Source organism: Euprymna scolopes, chromosome 5 (genome assembly GCF_053919585.1).
Source record: "Euprymna scolopes isolate OS-2025 chromosome 5, ASM5391958v1, whole genome shotgun sequence".
Lineage (NCBI taxonomy): Eukaryota > Metazoa > Mollusca > Cephalopoda > Sepiida > Sepiolidae > Euprymna > Euprymna scolopes.
The window spans coordinates 1,674,119-1,690,506 of record NC_136486.1 but is presented as its reverse complement, the minus strand read 5'-3'; the positions used below and the strand labels follow the sequence as shown (position 1 = coordinate 1,690,506).

Genomic DNA, 16,388 nt, shown 5'->3' with positions numbered 1-16,388 from the left:
CAGTCAAAAAGCTGTCTGAGAATGACGTCATGTAATTAAAAGGGAGGAGGGGTGCTGCGTTTCTATTTTTTCCTCCAGACTGTTGGAAGTGTTTGCATGAATTTTACCATTTTTTAATTTAATTATTTTTCTATATTCCTGTTTTTAACTTTTTTTTTTTTAATTATTGGCCAATATTATATAAAAATTATGTTACGCCGAAAGTTTCACATTCTTGTGAGCAAGGAAATTATTAAAATCTTGCATATAAAAATTATGGGAAATATGTAATTTTTTAAAAAAAGTAGAAATATTTTTGCGATTATATATTTTTTTTTTGTAAAAATAAACAATGCTTATTTAAATGGTAATATCGGTAGTTCCAGAAATTCATTTTTCTTTGAGTTATATCGAATTCATTAATACGGACTTTAGGGGCTTTTTTCTTAATGTTCATGTAAAAGTTTTTTTTTGTGTTTTTTTTTATTGTTCCAAATTACGATGCTTTATTTATATAAAGTAAGCAAAAATAAATTCTTGCGTTTTTTATTTACTACTGAAAACCATAACTTTAGTAAAAGTATTTTTTGTTTAAACAAAACAATACATTTCCACTAAGATTTAAATAAAAATAATCTGTTCATTATTATATTCCGCAATCATTGTTTGATAAATACTGAAAATTTTATTAAAATTGGTTAATTTCCTGATGTTTGGTGAATTTTTAAGTAAAGAGAGGGGTTGAAATGTTTATACATTTTGAGCGTCGACATTCATTTTGCCCTACCTACTATTAACCCTGTTAAAAAGATCTTCTAATGAGATAATGTTTTAATTAAATCGAAGTTGAACAGTTATCTTCTTTACATTATTATTATATAAATACTGCCACATAGAGTTTTTATGTAACGCTTATATTGAACACTGCTAAATAGGTTTTAACAGTCGATTATAAATTTCCATAGAAGTCGAATAGAATTTTCAAGCAGGGGATAAGTCTTGGCTCAATAGATTAAAAAGGCAGGCGGTGAAGGATGAGTAATCCTTAGGGTACCAAAAGGATTATAAGAGTCAGTACCACAGGCAAATCACATATAGCATTATGTAGTGAGAGAAAAGTAAAACATACCATAATTACGTAGGAAGATATAACCTTGTTTTTTAAAGGATGCATGAATGCAGGATATCTCTGTTGGATCTTGTGCACTCTGATGAAAGAAAAGAAAAATCACAGAAATCGGGCCATAGTTAGAATCAAGTTCCAAGGGTCCAAGCAAGGAAATCCAAGCGAATCAGCGTGATGAAAAGGTATATCTTAATAATTGGAAGCCAACCACAAAGATTTAAGTAAATGAGCTTTGAGTATGTCCAAAAAAGATAAGATAGTTACAAAATGAAACAAAGCCATAATTATTAGAACAAACAGGCGAAAGAAACGATCAAAAGAAGTCGTCGATTTTGAGAGAGGTAGAGTGAGACCTCAGTTACGGCATAAGGGTGGCATGATGAAGCAGCTGATGTGAATCATAGGAGGTATATCCTACACCCAAAAAGTAAATGCCAGAAAGATCAGAGAGATTCTGATCTAATAAAAAAAATAAAATTATGAAGTCAGTTGAAAAGGGCTGACTAAAGTAGTTTTTTTTTTTGGGGGGGGGGAGGCTTATCTTTCTTAGCCAAGTGTTTGTATAAATATAGAGAAAAATGTACTAGAATTTAAAAATGAATTGAAAAATAGGTTAGGTCGAAAAATATGTTAGAGAAAATTCATTGTTTGTAAAAGCGGTTTTGAAACGTGCCAAACAACGCATGTTTAGGCCACGTGGACAGATCACGTGGCCATACACACGTATGACGTCTTGGAAAAATGAATTTGCAATATAGTTTGCTAGTTTTAGACAGAGTCGAGAGTCGAGAGTTTAAGATTAGTTAGACAGAGACGGACAGACAGAGAGAGACGGAGCCAGAGTCGAGTCTGCATCGAATCAGAGGAGGGTCCCTCTTTAGAAGCAAAGGGGAAAGTTTTAATCATGTAGTCAACTTTGAATTCCTGGATGTCATCATCATTGAGACCGGTCGAATGTAATAAAAGAACACATCATATTTTGTAACTGCGTCTTGTGTCATCTTTCTACCAAATTGAAGGTAATGTGTAATAATCCTTATATGAACATTGTCTCCCTCATCGTTATAATGAACTTTGTGCATAACTCATCTAAGAAATGTGTCCCCCTCTCCATCTAAATAATGACTGCCCCTCTTCTCTGTCTTAAAGAACTGATCACCACCTCTCTCCTCTATATGTAATAAGAAACCACAAACTGTAAAATGTCTTCTTTCTCTTTTCTATGTCTTCCCCTCATCAATATGAATGCCCCCTATACAACACAACTATTGCTAGCAAAAAAAGGTACATGGTAATTATAACTTCACTCTTTTCTTCCTCTTGTCCACCTTTCTATTGAAACGTCTCTTGTCTATATTTAATCTTATCTATCGTTTCCTTGGTTTTAGTCAAGTAAAATCCCAATACATTTTGTGTGGGTCTGTTTCTGGAAGTGCTGTTGACTCAGAATAGTCCCCTATGATTTTAAAAATGATCATAAAAGTTTTCAATCACAAAATATAAATACAAATTGTATTGTGAAACGGTTTATTGAAATGACAAACATACTTTATTGAAATTAAAAATAAGCATATAAAAGTAGTATTTATTTAAACTTTCTAATCTATATACATAAAAGGCAAAATGTGTGTGACCATTTCGTGTATGTCTCGCAAAGGCTTTTCTCACACACGGTCCCGGGGTTTATATAGGCCGTAGATAATATCTAGGATTTGAGAACGCATGTAGCGTCTAGATTTATTTACGTCGAATTTTACAAAATTATTGCTATTTTGGCTTCTCGCGTGTTGATTGGGCTTTTTAGTATAAATAAAGTGAAACTAAAGTCAAACGGACATGTTTTTCAGCATCGCGCTGGGAAAAACGTCCAGAAGCAATCAGCTTTGATCAATCTTGTATATCAGACAATTGCTATTCAATCTGGACAATTGGGAGTTGGTTTCCCCCTTCCCAACATCTGTTGGGGAAAAAACTGTCAAATTTGGGTAAACAAACCCAAATGCTGCCTCGCAGCAAAAGTCAACTGCGTGACTACTATTTGACCTTCTTAATTAAAGCAGCAGAGTTAACTTTTATTGCGGACACCTGTTTTTAATAGTTAAATAAATTCAAACATGTCTCCATTGTATGTCGCAGTGACCCAATGGTTAAAGTCGCATGGTTTTTTTTTCACACTTTAATTTCCAACTTTGCCTCAAGGGTTCGGGTTCGATCCTCATACTCACCTACCAAAACTTTTTTTATTATTTTAACCAACCCCCCACCCCGGAGTTGATTTACCTCAAAACACCTGGGCATCGCCAGGTATCCCCCGCTAGTAAAAATATAAAATGAGTTTTGTTTAAGAAATTTTTTTAATCAAACATATAAACGTATCCAATACAAAATTTATTTTAGTAAATCTTTTAGTACTATGTAGTGCAGTTCCGTCACTGACCTCATATCGTAAATAGTTCATGACAAGATGAATTTGCATATAAAAAGAAAGATAGAAATAAAAGATTGAAAACATTTCTGAGTTCTCCACAAATTTTAAAATCGCAGATGTGAGATCAGAACATAATGAACTATTCAAGTATAAAACATGAAGAGACTTTACTTGACTATAACCTATTTAATAAATGTTATGTTTCTTCGTTCATAGTTTTTAAGGAAATTATTTTTCTTTACTCACAGATAGATAATTACAGTCAGCTGCTATATCAGTCATGCAAATTGCAGGACTGACACTTCAAATACACATTGAAGCTTGGAAACATGTCAAATCCAGAACATAAAGATCACTTTTCTTTTACCTACAAACAAGCAGTTCGAATAACGAACTTGAAATGTATACATGTGTCTGAGTTAATTTTATTATTAACTTTATCATGATGTTTTTGCATATCATACAAATGTGGATGAGTTGAAGCAGTTTGTTTACTGTTCCATTTGTTGTCACACGCTTTGCTTGCTCATCTTGCTTACCAAGCTTATTTACCATATACCTAAGTGGAGGAAATGAAATCAATTAGTATCTCCTTTCATTATCAATTTTGCGAGGATTCAATTATTGTGCCTGTGTTGTCTTTCAAAGATACACGTTAAGTAGAAAGATTGATGAAAAAGATGGTAACGACCACAAGGACGGTGGCTGTGGTGGAAAAATGTGATAGGGAGATAGACACAAGGGTTTTTACTGCAAATGTAACTGTCTCTTCTGGTGAAGACAAAGAATATGTGATTCATAATACTCAGTGAATAGATTTGTTTCTAATCCTATCATTCTAATCTTATCATTTTGGTTGACATGAGATAACTGGGGCAATCTTGCCCTCAAGCACCTCATTGTAAACATTTGGCACATTTGGCATACATGGAACGTCGTTTCTTGTTTCATTTAACAGTATCATGCTACATTTAAACTTGAAAACCAATTACATACGTCATTTGCTGTCAGGCAAAAAATAGATTTGTTATTAATTTTTTTTTAATTCCTGGTACAATTCCTCTGCATACTTTCAAGATAGTCACAGACGATCAGATGTTCATATGTTGCATCAGCAATAATTGTTGTCAGCAACGTGTAGGTTATTTTAAGGCAGTATATAGGTTTGTATTTATTAACCAAATTGGTCTCATCACTTTTGGAAACAAGAGAAATATCGCCTACAATAAGCGATTCATCACCACTGGTGATTCTTTTGAACAACTTGAAATGCCGTCAGTTTTTTCAGAGAGAAATTAAGAATATTGTTAATTCCTAAGAATTTTTTTTTAAAGACTGAGCTTCTTTTCGCTGATGTTTAAAGTTTTCATATTTTTTATGTTTTCTATCATATAGTTTCATAGAGTAAGTTTTCAATAAATGCGAACTCTGAAACCAAAAATAGGCACATACATTTCGGATATGACTTTTCTCAATTGTGTTTCTTTTGCATGTGTCTCACTAAGCTTGATTTATCTGAAAAGGCATATTCACATATTTCACAAGTATATGGCTTTTCCCCAGTATGAGTTCTCATATGCTTCACTAAACTTGATTTAACAGAACAAGAATATCCACATATCTCACAAGAATGTGGCTTTTCCCCTGTGTGAATTCTCATATGTTTCACCAAACTTGATTTAACAGAACAAGAATATTCACAGCTCTCACAAGAATATGGCTTTTCTCCAGTGTGAATTCTCATATGTCTCACTAACTTTGATTTTTTAGGGCAAGAATAGTTACATAATTCACAAGAATATGGTTTTTCCCCAGTATGAGTTCGGATATGTATCACTAAACTTGATTTATCAGAACAAGAATATTCACATAATTCACAAGAATATGGTTTTTCGCCGGTATGAGTTCTAATATGTCTCACTAAGCTTGATTTTTTAGAACAAGAATATCCACAAACTTTGCAAGAATGTGGCATTTCCTCACCATGAATTTTCATATGTATCAGTAATTTTGACTTTTCAGAACAGGAATACTCGCATAATTCACAAGAATATGGCTTTTCTCCTGTGTGGCTTCTCACATGTATAACTAAACTTGATTTATTAGAACAAGAATATTCACATAATTCACAGGAATATGGCTTTTCCCCAGTATGAGTTCTCACATGTCTTGCTAAATTAGATTTTTCAGAAGAAGAATATCCACACACATCACATGAATATGGTTTTTCCCCAGTGTGAGTTCTCATATGTGTTACTAGCTTTGATCTTTCAGAAAACGAATATCCACAAACCTCACAAGAATATGGCTTTTCACCAGTGTGAGTTCTTATATGTGCCACTAAATTTGATTTTTTAGAACAAGAATATCCACACACTTCACAAGAATGTGGCTTTTCTCCACTGTGTTCCTGCATGTTTCACTAAAATTGATCCTGTAACAACATTAGCAATGTAGTTATGAATATCGCCATATTTCTAGTCTAAATCCACTGATGTTTAAGCAAATTTGAGACATATCACCTACTTCACAAGAATATAGTATTTATCTAGTTTGACGTTTATAAAATATATTTTTACTGCTATGGTTTCTCATACTGAAGAGAAAATTGTTTTTTCTGTAATTTGTGATTCTATCTCTTCATACCTTTAAATATATTTCTTAACATTAAACATATATTTTACAAATAAGAATCTCCACATATTCTCTTAAAGATGTTTAATTTTCTCCACTATTTAAGATAATGACTTGAATAGTAGTATTCCGAGAAATAAATTTTCACAGAGATTTTTTTGTTGTCTTCCACATAATCCATTAAAATTTCTTTGTTGTCTTCCACATAATCCATTAAAATTCAAGAAATGTGTTCAAGCAGGAACATCTGCAAATAAAAAATTAAATTCAATACATATTACATGTTCACATATTAGTATGCTAATTGTTTATTTTTTTGTCAATATTATAAGATTGAAGTTTAGATTAATTTAATCTAAAAATTTATAACGGATATATTAGAAAAATAATCGGTTACATTCTAACCTCACACAAAATCAGACGATATGGCTTAAGATATAGTCTAGAGACAATTATACCTAACATTTTTATATAATTTTCATTGTAGTGCGAAAACTAGAAACTATATAAATATATATATATATATATATATATATATATATATATAAATAAATAAATATATATATATATATATATATATATATATGTATTATAAATTCATCTGTCATGTTTGACGTAAGAGATTCTGGCAATAAGATCCTTCACTATTTCATTGGTGTTTGAATTGTTAATGAAATTTTAATTCCACCAGACATTTGCATTGAACTCACAATAAACATGAGTTGGAACAATTACATCGAGGGCATTGCCAGGGCCACTGCAAGGAAGGTGGGTCTCTCTACCGTGCTAGAAAACTACTAACACCCGAAAGTATCCTGTACTTCTATAAGGCAATCATTCGCTCATGTATGGAGTATTGCTGTCATATTTGGGCTGGTGCATCGGCTACTAGTCTCTCACTCCTTGACAGGGTTCAAAAGAGAGTCGCAAATCTGATAGGCCCTAAACTGGCATCTAAGCTTCAGCCTCTGTCCCATCAACGAAACGTTGCATCCCTCTGCCTATTCTACAAGTATTTTAATGGTGAATGCTCTGATGAACTGCAAGCACTTGTGCCCCCACGACGTGAACACCCTCGACAGACCCGAAAAGCTGCAAAATCCCACCCCCATGCTGTAGAGATCTCTAGATGTAAAAGATCTTTCTACTCCGGTAGTTTCTTCCCCAGAACCGCTAGACTTTGGAATTCCATTCCAGGTCACTGCTTCCTTTACTATACTGACATGCAGAAGTTCAAGTGCAACGTGAACCAACATCTTGCTGCCCAAATCCTACATAGTACATCAGTAGTTGTTTCCCCTGATAGTAGCCCCCTACACCAAAGTGGCAATGTGCCTTGTTTGGGGTGAAAATGTAATAAAAAAAAATAATAAATATTGGTATTTGTGGGTATATGTCCAAGAAGCATTTGATACCGAGCTGCATACTACCATCTTTCAAGTGTTTTGTTGGATTGTGAGCAATTGTTGTCAGGTGGTGAATTTTATGTTATTAAGGTATTTTTATTGAGACAAAACCCTGTTGAAAAAAATTTTTTATAGAGAAATTAAAGGAAATTAGATATTTGAAACAATATATGCAACCTGCTGCATGGCTATCTCCTGGTAGTTTCCTGGCTGCATGTTTATGGACAAAGTTACTTTTTTATCTATCCTTGTATCTCCACAAAAGCCTCTTAACACTCCTTAATCAGCCATCAAGTTCATCAGAAATCAGTATTTTAAGAATTCTATAATTATTCAGTCTCGATCCATGTCTAGGCCAGCAGAGCTGTGACTGCATGAAAAAGCTCCCAATTCCTGTAATGTTACATTTGAAGTCTTTGTGATCAGTTTTGCCAGTCTTTTAATCAAGCCAAGTTTTTTTTTCAGCAATTTGGTTTTTGGCTGAATGTGTTAGTAATGCAGAGGTTCTGTTCTTTGCATAGTCCATTGTTATTTATTTTTCTGCTCCATGCTGAGCAAAACCTGTGTGATTAATTATGATCAACACTAACATGAAGTGAAGTTAGAATGAGTTTATGTGGCACAGAACATACAATCTTTCACAGACAAAGAACTGATTTTTTTCTTCTTCAGTGTTACTTAGTGTTGGAGCATAGATGTTAACAAGTGTTGCATGTGTGTTACAGTCACAAGAGAAACTTAATGTTATAATCACATCAAAGATGGCTTCAGGACGTGATTGTAGTTTTTTTGGCAATATCAAACCAATTCCTGATTGACGTGAATCTCGTTGATTTTGACTTCTTTGAGTTTTGATTGGAATTTCAATGTTGTTCTTTTCAGCATTGTCCAAGAGAATATGACATTCCATGAACCTAAATTAATTGTTGAGACAAACTGCACACTTGTTTACATTTTTCTGTATGAACGGTTATTACCTAGGGACTGGCACTGTGCAGGAATCAAATTAACTAACAGTAATATTCTTCACCTACCTCCATTGCCATCACCATGCATCTTGTCAGGCAATGTTTAAGGATTGTGTAGGAACATCTATACTTTTGGAATCTGCTGTCCTGAGAGAATCAGTATAGAAATGCCACAAAAATATGGAGCAGCAATCCTCAAGTTGTTTTTTTTTTTCATGACACCACAGTTAGATAAGTTGTGCACAGCTCAGGAGGTTCATCTGCCCTCAAGTGAAAGATAATTATGCCTGTTTCCCAATCTAGAAAGCTTTTTGTAAAATAAGTGTCCAGGCATTTAAAATTATTGTAGACTCTTGAAAATTAAATATGTTATTGCTATATATCTTTTGAGATGACCGACTAATTTTTATGATTTCATGTTCAAATGAACAGCTACAGCATGGATTTGAAATACACCCTACCAAAGCCTGATTGTCATAGCTGGTGAATTTCAAAAATGTTAGTTTACAGAAACAATATGCAATAAAATTCTGTTTTGAACTTGAAAAAAACATGGAATGCTTCAGACTACTTTTGGATTATCTTGCATGAATCGAGCATCAGTTTTTGAGTGGCATAAGAGATGTAAGGAAGGAAGGAAGTCTGTAAGGGATGATGAGAGATCTGGGAAGAGTAAGGACGTCAGAACATCAGAGTTGATTGGCCAAATAAAGAATTTCATGGATAAGGATGATCATGTGTCTATATAGACAATAAGTCCACAGTTTGATGTCAGTGTGGGAACTGTACACACAATCATTCACAAGGAACTGAAGATGTGGAAGATTTTTGCAAAGTTTGTGCCAAGGGTGTTCCAAGAAGCAGTTCTGTCATTATTCAACAAGTACTAAGGACATATATTGTCATGAATTAAATAAAGGTTATGCCACTGAGAATTGTATGTGCTTTATATACCATGTCTTAAAAAAATGCTGAAATATGTTAGAATTACATTTGCGAAACCAGTTTTAGGTTAGAATTAAAATTGTGACATCAGTTTTAAAAATGTTTACAGAATTATCAAAATTTGTCTTGCAAGTTGAAAATAAGCTTAAATTTGGTATATTTTTGAGAGAATAATATTTGCTGTTTGAAATTTTACATAATTGTTTGACCAATGTTATTTACTTTCATATATACTTGCATATCTGCTCTATTTGTGCAGTTTTTAAATTTGGTGATATGTAATTTTTTATTCTAACCCTGAACTAAAACCATGAATCACTTTTAAACTTTTCTAAAACTTGCAAACAGGTTTTTCCTATTCTAAAGAAATATTAAATCATTCACATGGGATATTTCAATTGGTTTAACCTTTCTTAATATCGCTTAACCTTTTTCAATTTTCCAAATAAATATTTGAAGCAACCTTTTATTAATTCAAAGTTTAGTCTACTATCATAAGAAAAGAGTACATTTTGAAATGATCGAGATTATAGAACTTGTATTTCTTTTTCAATTGTTTCTAAACTTTCTTAATACTGCTTAAAAGTTTTAAAAATTTCCAGAAAATATTTGAAGCAATGTTTTATTAATTAAAAGTTTAGCTTACCACTTTGATAAGGAAAAGAGGTCATTTTGAACTGCTTGAGGAGTTTATAGGACTTGCATTTCTTAGGTGAATATAAAACAACTTCCCTTTTAATCCTTGTTCTGAAAAAGAAAAGGTTTTGTATTAATAATTACTTTTGATATATAAGTAAAATATTTAAGAGAGATTAAAAGAAATATAGACGACAATTATGAAGATTGTTTACTTGATGAGTTTATTGCAAACTAAAACCTAGAACAATTAAAATGGATTTTTCTAAAATGTAACTCAATCCCAATATTGTTATAGTTTGTTAGATATATATTTTCTTAGATTAAAATATATAATATAACACTTATTGTAATAACTGTTGACTAAATCAGATAAATAATCATAAGACACTTGTATTAAATTTACATATAATTCAGTATTTACCCAAGTTCTGAATATCACAAGTGAACCCAGATTAAGTCACAGCAACAGCCAAAACATTCTAAAAGATTTTAAAGTCACCTTTTCATGAACTAAACATTTTCTAAAAACCTAACCTAATACTTTAGACGTCTGCCTTTTTAGTTCTTTTCATGGCTTTTAGATCATAAAATGCTTCAACCATTTCCGAAATCGACTCATGATTATCTGTACTAACTACATACGTACAAAATATGCAATAAAATGCTGCAATCTTTATAACCCATGCATAAGCAATTGGTCAGTACTGGATTGCAAACATACTTAAACAGTGCATTCAATTCCGTTTTTTACATAAGGATGGAAGAACAATGATGGGAGAGTAGGAGTTAAGGGAAGAGACAGGCTTCCTTTTTAAATCTAAGAGTTAGAAAATTTTGTTTTTAATTATTCTTTGAGCATGTTTACAGATCATTTTTCATTTTTTGCTTACAATGACCATGTCATGTCATATTAAAGGCAATGCAATCAGTGGCATCCCAAGTGAATTGTTAAGAAATATGTCTGTTTAAATCACATTTAAATTTCTGTATGTAGATACACTAACTGAAATAGTGAGCAGGTAGAGAATTACAAAGGATTTTTATGAACTATTTTTTTCTTTTTTTATTGGTTACAATTAAGGAAGATGAATAATAAAAAAACACACATGAGTAAAAAAAATGAAACATGGAATAAATAAAAATACATTTTAAACATGTAATAGAACAAAATACAGGAAGAAAAAAATTATGCAACGAGAAAGAAAGAAAAAAATGGCAAGGAATTTTCGTGCCTACAATCTTTAGAACCTGTGCATAAACACTCGAGCAGTAATGGACTACAAACGTGCTTAAGCAGTGCGTTCATTGTACCATTTCTTTACAGAAGAACAAAAATGGGGGAATATCAGTTAAGAATTAAAAAATTTTTGTTTTTAAAATTTTTACTCTTTTAGCATGTACTACATCATTTTAAAAAAATTTTTTTACAATTATCGACCATGTCACCATAGAATCGCATTTTTTAATAAATTTTTATCAAATATAAAAACATTAAGTGTTGTGGATAACTTTAAATGTAAAATTACGACCCACTTTTTTATTATCACTAATGTAGTCATTTTTTGTTCGTGTAACACTTAATGTTGTTAGAAAAAGCATTTTTGTTTTTGTTTTATGCCACTATTTCTAGTTTTATAGTGGAGAACAATTTTGCTAAATTTAATATAAAATGATAATCTATTTCTGGATCATCAATATTTCTGGACAGAATTGCACAACTAATTTCGGTTTTCTTATATAATTTGGAAATTACTTTGTATTTGTTATTTTTTATTGTAGTATTTTTTCACATTTTTTCTGTAAAAAGTTTAGGCATTGCTCATAAAGACTATGCAAGCCTCATTCTTTCGCCAGATTCTACTGCAAGGGAAACGAGTGTGTTAAGAAATCATTTATGCATTATTTCTGCTGGTACTCGTGTCTTGACAGAGAAACACTTGAACATTGTGTAGTGATTCAGAGCACAGGTGTTTTCTGTACAGAAAAACATGCAGTGCAAAAGCAAATATACATATTATGTACTAAATTAATAAATTATTGGGCTATGAACAAAAACTAATGTAAGATACTATAATGAATATGTTCAACATCAGAATTGAATAGTGTTCGCTGTATTATGTTCAAGTTAAGTGCTATGTTAACTATTCTTATTTTGGCACAAAAATTTTCTTGGATTTATTTGTTAGGTGAAAGTACAAAATAGTTAACAACGCTCCTGTAGAAATAATTTAAGTTGCCGATTTTTCCTTTCTAATAAAAAATAAATTCATTCCTGCAGCAGTTGCTTCTTAGTAATTTTGACTTCATTTCCTTCTTTTCCCCCCTTTCCACTTCTCACATCGTTTTTCTTCATCCCCCCCCCCATCACATAACCTATAAACATGTGACACGGTTTTGGTATAAAAAGGTCAGTCAATCTTCATCGCGTCTCTTTTTCAGATCCGATCTGAAGGTAAGTTCATTATTGTTGTCATTTTTATATATAGTCACATAAGGCACAAACATGTGGGTGCTTCTTTGATGATTATCATGTTTAAAATTGATTTCTAAAGAATATTATTATTTAGAAAGTCATTGAAAACATGTGGATAGGGGTGCTTTGTTAAAAACATTTCTTTGAATATTTGTAAAAAAGCAAACATTTCAATTATATTAAATATTTCTGTGATAAAATAAAATTAAAATTTTCAGTGAAAGAAATCACATTCACCAAAAAATGAAGTGACCGACATTTTTATTTGTGTTAAATAAACAGACAACTGGTTTTCGCAATTCACAGTTGACTGCTGAATGCATTCTTAGCCGGATGTTGACATTTTTTTTCAGTCATTATGCAATTGTACCAAAACGTGCTGTTCTAAATGTACAATTTTAAAAATTAAAAAAAGGTGGTCAATACGTATCTCTAAAAAATTGATACCATTATAAAAATAGACAAAATAAAAAATAATATTGTTCAATAAAAATGCTCCCTCCCACACAAATAAAAATGTTACGGTTATACAAAAAGCCCAAAATAAAAAAAAATCAAATAAATTGGTAAATCTTTACAATTCAACCCAGCGTAGTTTACCGTCTAAAAAAAGTCAAAATAAAATATACTTTTATGTATGTGTGTGGGGTGCAGGGGTTATGACATTTAAACAGCCTTTAAAATATATGCAAAGTAGGGATTAAAAAAATCATATTTAAAATTTTAGAGTGAGGGATCACTTTCCTATATAAATTTAACAAAAAATGGGCACTCACTTCATGGCTAGTTAGTGGTTAATGAGATATGTAATCATTAGTAGTTTCCAATTTTTATAGCATGGGTGAGGCTAATACCGGTTTCGGTTTTCTTTCTTCTGATGGGATTAGAGCCCACATGTTAACTATTCTATACTTTCACCTATCAATTTAATAAACAAAAGATACCTGAAAAATATTGTTCTTGGCTTTCTTAAATTTTTTAAATTACTTAAATTTTTTAAATTTCTTAATTTTTTTAATTTCTTAAATTTGTAAAAAATTTTAATTTCTTAATTTTTACATTTTTTAAATATTTTTAATTTCTTAAATTTTAAAATTTTTTAACTTTCTTAAATTTCTTACATTTTTTAAATTTCTTACATTTTTTAAATTTCTTACATCTTCAAATTTTTTTAATTTCTTATATTTAAAAAAAATTTAATTTTTAAATTTCCATTTAAGATTTATTGAGGATACATTTTTATACATATCGATTTTATTTTTTGTTCTGTTTCAAATTAGAAGCCGCCTCCTCAATAATATTATTATTTAGAAAGCCATTCTTAATATTGAGAAGGTATCTTTGCTCACTAATTTGTACTTTTACCTAACAATATAATAAAAAAGGGGCTGTATAGTGTAGTATAGACACAAACGAAAAACAAATAAAAATAATTACTATAAAAAATAACTACTATAAAAAATATTATAAAAATAATTGTTATAAAAAATAATTATTATAAAAAATAACTGTTATAAAAAATAATTGTTATAAAAAATAATTGTTATAAAAAATAACTGTTATAAAAAATAATTATTATAAAAAATAACTGTTATAAAAAATAATTGTTATAAAAAATAATTGTTGTAAAAAATAATTGTTATAAAAATAACTGTTATAAAAAATAATTGCTATAAAAATAATTGTTAAAAAAAATAATTGTTACTTGTGGATAATTTCAAGAGAAAAACAAGTTATAAAAGTTTGGAACAATGATATGTTGTAACCTGAAAGATACAATGACTCTACATATCCATTCAAGTCGTTTTTCTACAACACTGTCTTAAAGAATTTCTTCATAAGCATCTGAATAAGAAGAGTATACATCAAGAATGCTGTTAATAATAGAAGTTGGACATTTAACAAATCTCATGATCTTGCTGTAATCGGATACCTTGAAAGTCTGTGTTAATTTGAGTTGATGAGGAAACATAAAGTTCTTAGGATTGCTGAAGGGTATTACTCCTTAATAGACGGGCCTTACTAGCCATGCATTTTTCCATTTGTAAGGGTTCCATGATTTGCAACAGTTCAACCCCTACAAATCCTTCCAGAATTATATTGGCATCTTTCCCAGGTCCGCATCCAAAGTGTAAGTCAATTTCTTGAGGTTGTCTACCACCACTGGCAAATGTTCCACTTCATAATGAAGATCTAATTCTTCGTCAATCAGTATAGACAATTGACGTCTTATTCCTGGAGCCAATTTCACTGTTGTGGTAATTCATTGAAATTTGTAGGGGTTTTTTTCTTATAAATGTCACAATGTCAAGGTTTACACTTGAAACAGACCTCCAATTGTAATGCAGATGACACAAAACGCAAAACCCTTCACTAAAGTAAAAATTCTGACTTCCAAACATTTAACCTTAGCAAATTTGATTCCTCTTCAGAGTATTATATGAGTAATAGACAGATTACACAGACGTTCACCGTTATGGTATCAATACTTTGCATTGATTATTAGTCAATGAAGTATTAGACATGGGACACATGACAGTGGTGTGATCATCGGCTAAACACTGATCACAACTGTTAAACGACACAAGTTCTATAATTGAATACCCCCTCCCCCAAAAAGAACAAAAAACATAAAATATGCTTTTGTAAACCGCTCGTGAAAACTTACTGACAGCAATATTTATACTATTAAATGAGGTGAAAACGTTTTATTTTATGAAAAATATTTCTTGCCATTTAAAATGTCCGCCATGTATTCATACACCTTGTGAAACGTCAAGTGACTACGTGTGTGTGCGCATTTTAGAAAGAACGTGAAAAAAATTAATATAATTAAGAAAGTGAAAAAAAAGATTGTTCGTTTCGATATCGGGAAGCGGAAAAATATCCGGAAAGGTGAGGGTGGAGAGGGGTCATTTCGGCATTGAAGCCGAAAAATATTTTGGCTGCCATGTTTTGGCTCTTTTGGCTGTTTGGCTCTTTTTGGCGTTTTTTCTTAAATAGGAAACAAGATAACCGCCAACAAAAACAATAGTGATTACGTTGGATACTGAATGTCTTCAAATATGGATAAGTGCGTGTTTGTGCAAAAAAATAAATTCGTTCTCAGCGTACCCGAGAACCTTCCAAGTCGACAAATTAAAGGTAAATGCCCAGGGGTCGGTAAACTAAAAAAAAAAAAAAAAAAAAAAAAAAAAATACCGTGTGAAGGAAAAGAAAAGAAAAGACTAACCTTTCACTTCAGGAATTCAATACGAAACAAAAAAATGGGATGAATTCGTTTTTCTTGTGTTCAAAACAGAAAAATTGTTCTGTTTATTAGGATTTCTTTAGTAAATTGTTAGAACTCTTGTTTTGTGTGTCCAATTCATTATGAAATAAGATATATGAAAATAAAAAAGAATTAAAATTAAATGATGAAAAATACGATTTAAACGTGAAATTAGTTAAAGAAAAAATCAACTTCTAAAGAAGATTGAATTTAAGTTATCGAAACACGGTGTAATCATTCTTCCGTTCCTCGTGTAAAAATGTCCGTTCATAAGCTCAGTGTACTGAATTGTTTTCCTATCAAGTTTAAATTATATCTGTGTCAATGCTTAATGCTGGCTGGGGTTGCTTTTGTAATTTTTTCTTTTGTGTGCCCAATTCATTAAGAAGTATGTATGAAGATATAAAAATCAGGTTTATTTTTAAGATTGAATATTTCATTATTATTTTGATTAGTCGAACTCCAAGATGAGAATCCGAATAATCTAAATAATCCTCATTAACAAAAAATGGCAAAACT

At 31.2% G+C, this 16,388-nt stretch overlaps 1 long non-coding RNA gene across 1 annotated transcript; it reads right to left on the bottom strand.

Moving 5' to 3' along the window:
- Positions 1–4,503: 4,503 nt before the first annotated feature.
- On the bottom strand, positions 4,504–16,096 carry LOC145276682 (uncharacterized). Its single transcript, XR_013867991.1, has 3 exons — positions 15,831–16,096; positions 10,133–10,233; positions 4,504–6,414 (listed from the first exon to the last, which is right to left on the bottom strand). It is a non-coding gene; the product is annotated as an uncharacterized LOC145276682 (long non-coding RNA).
- Between the last annotated feature and the right edge of the window lie 292 nt (positions 16,097–16,388).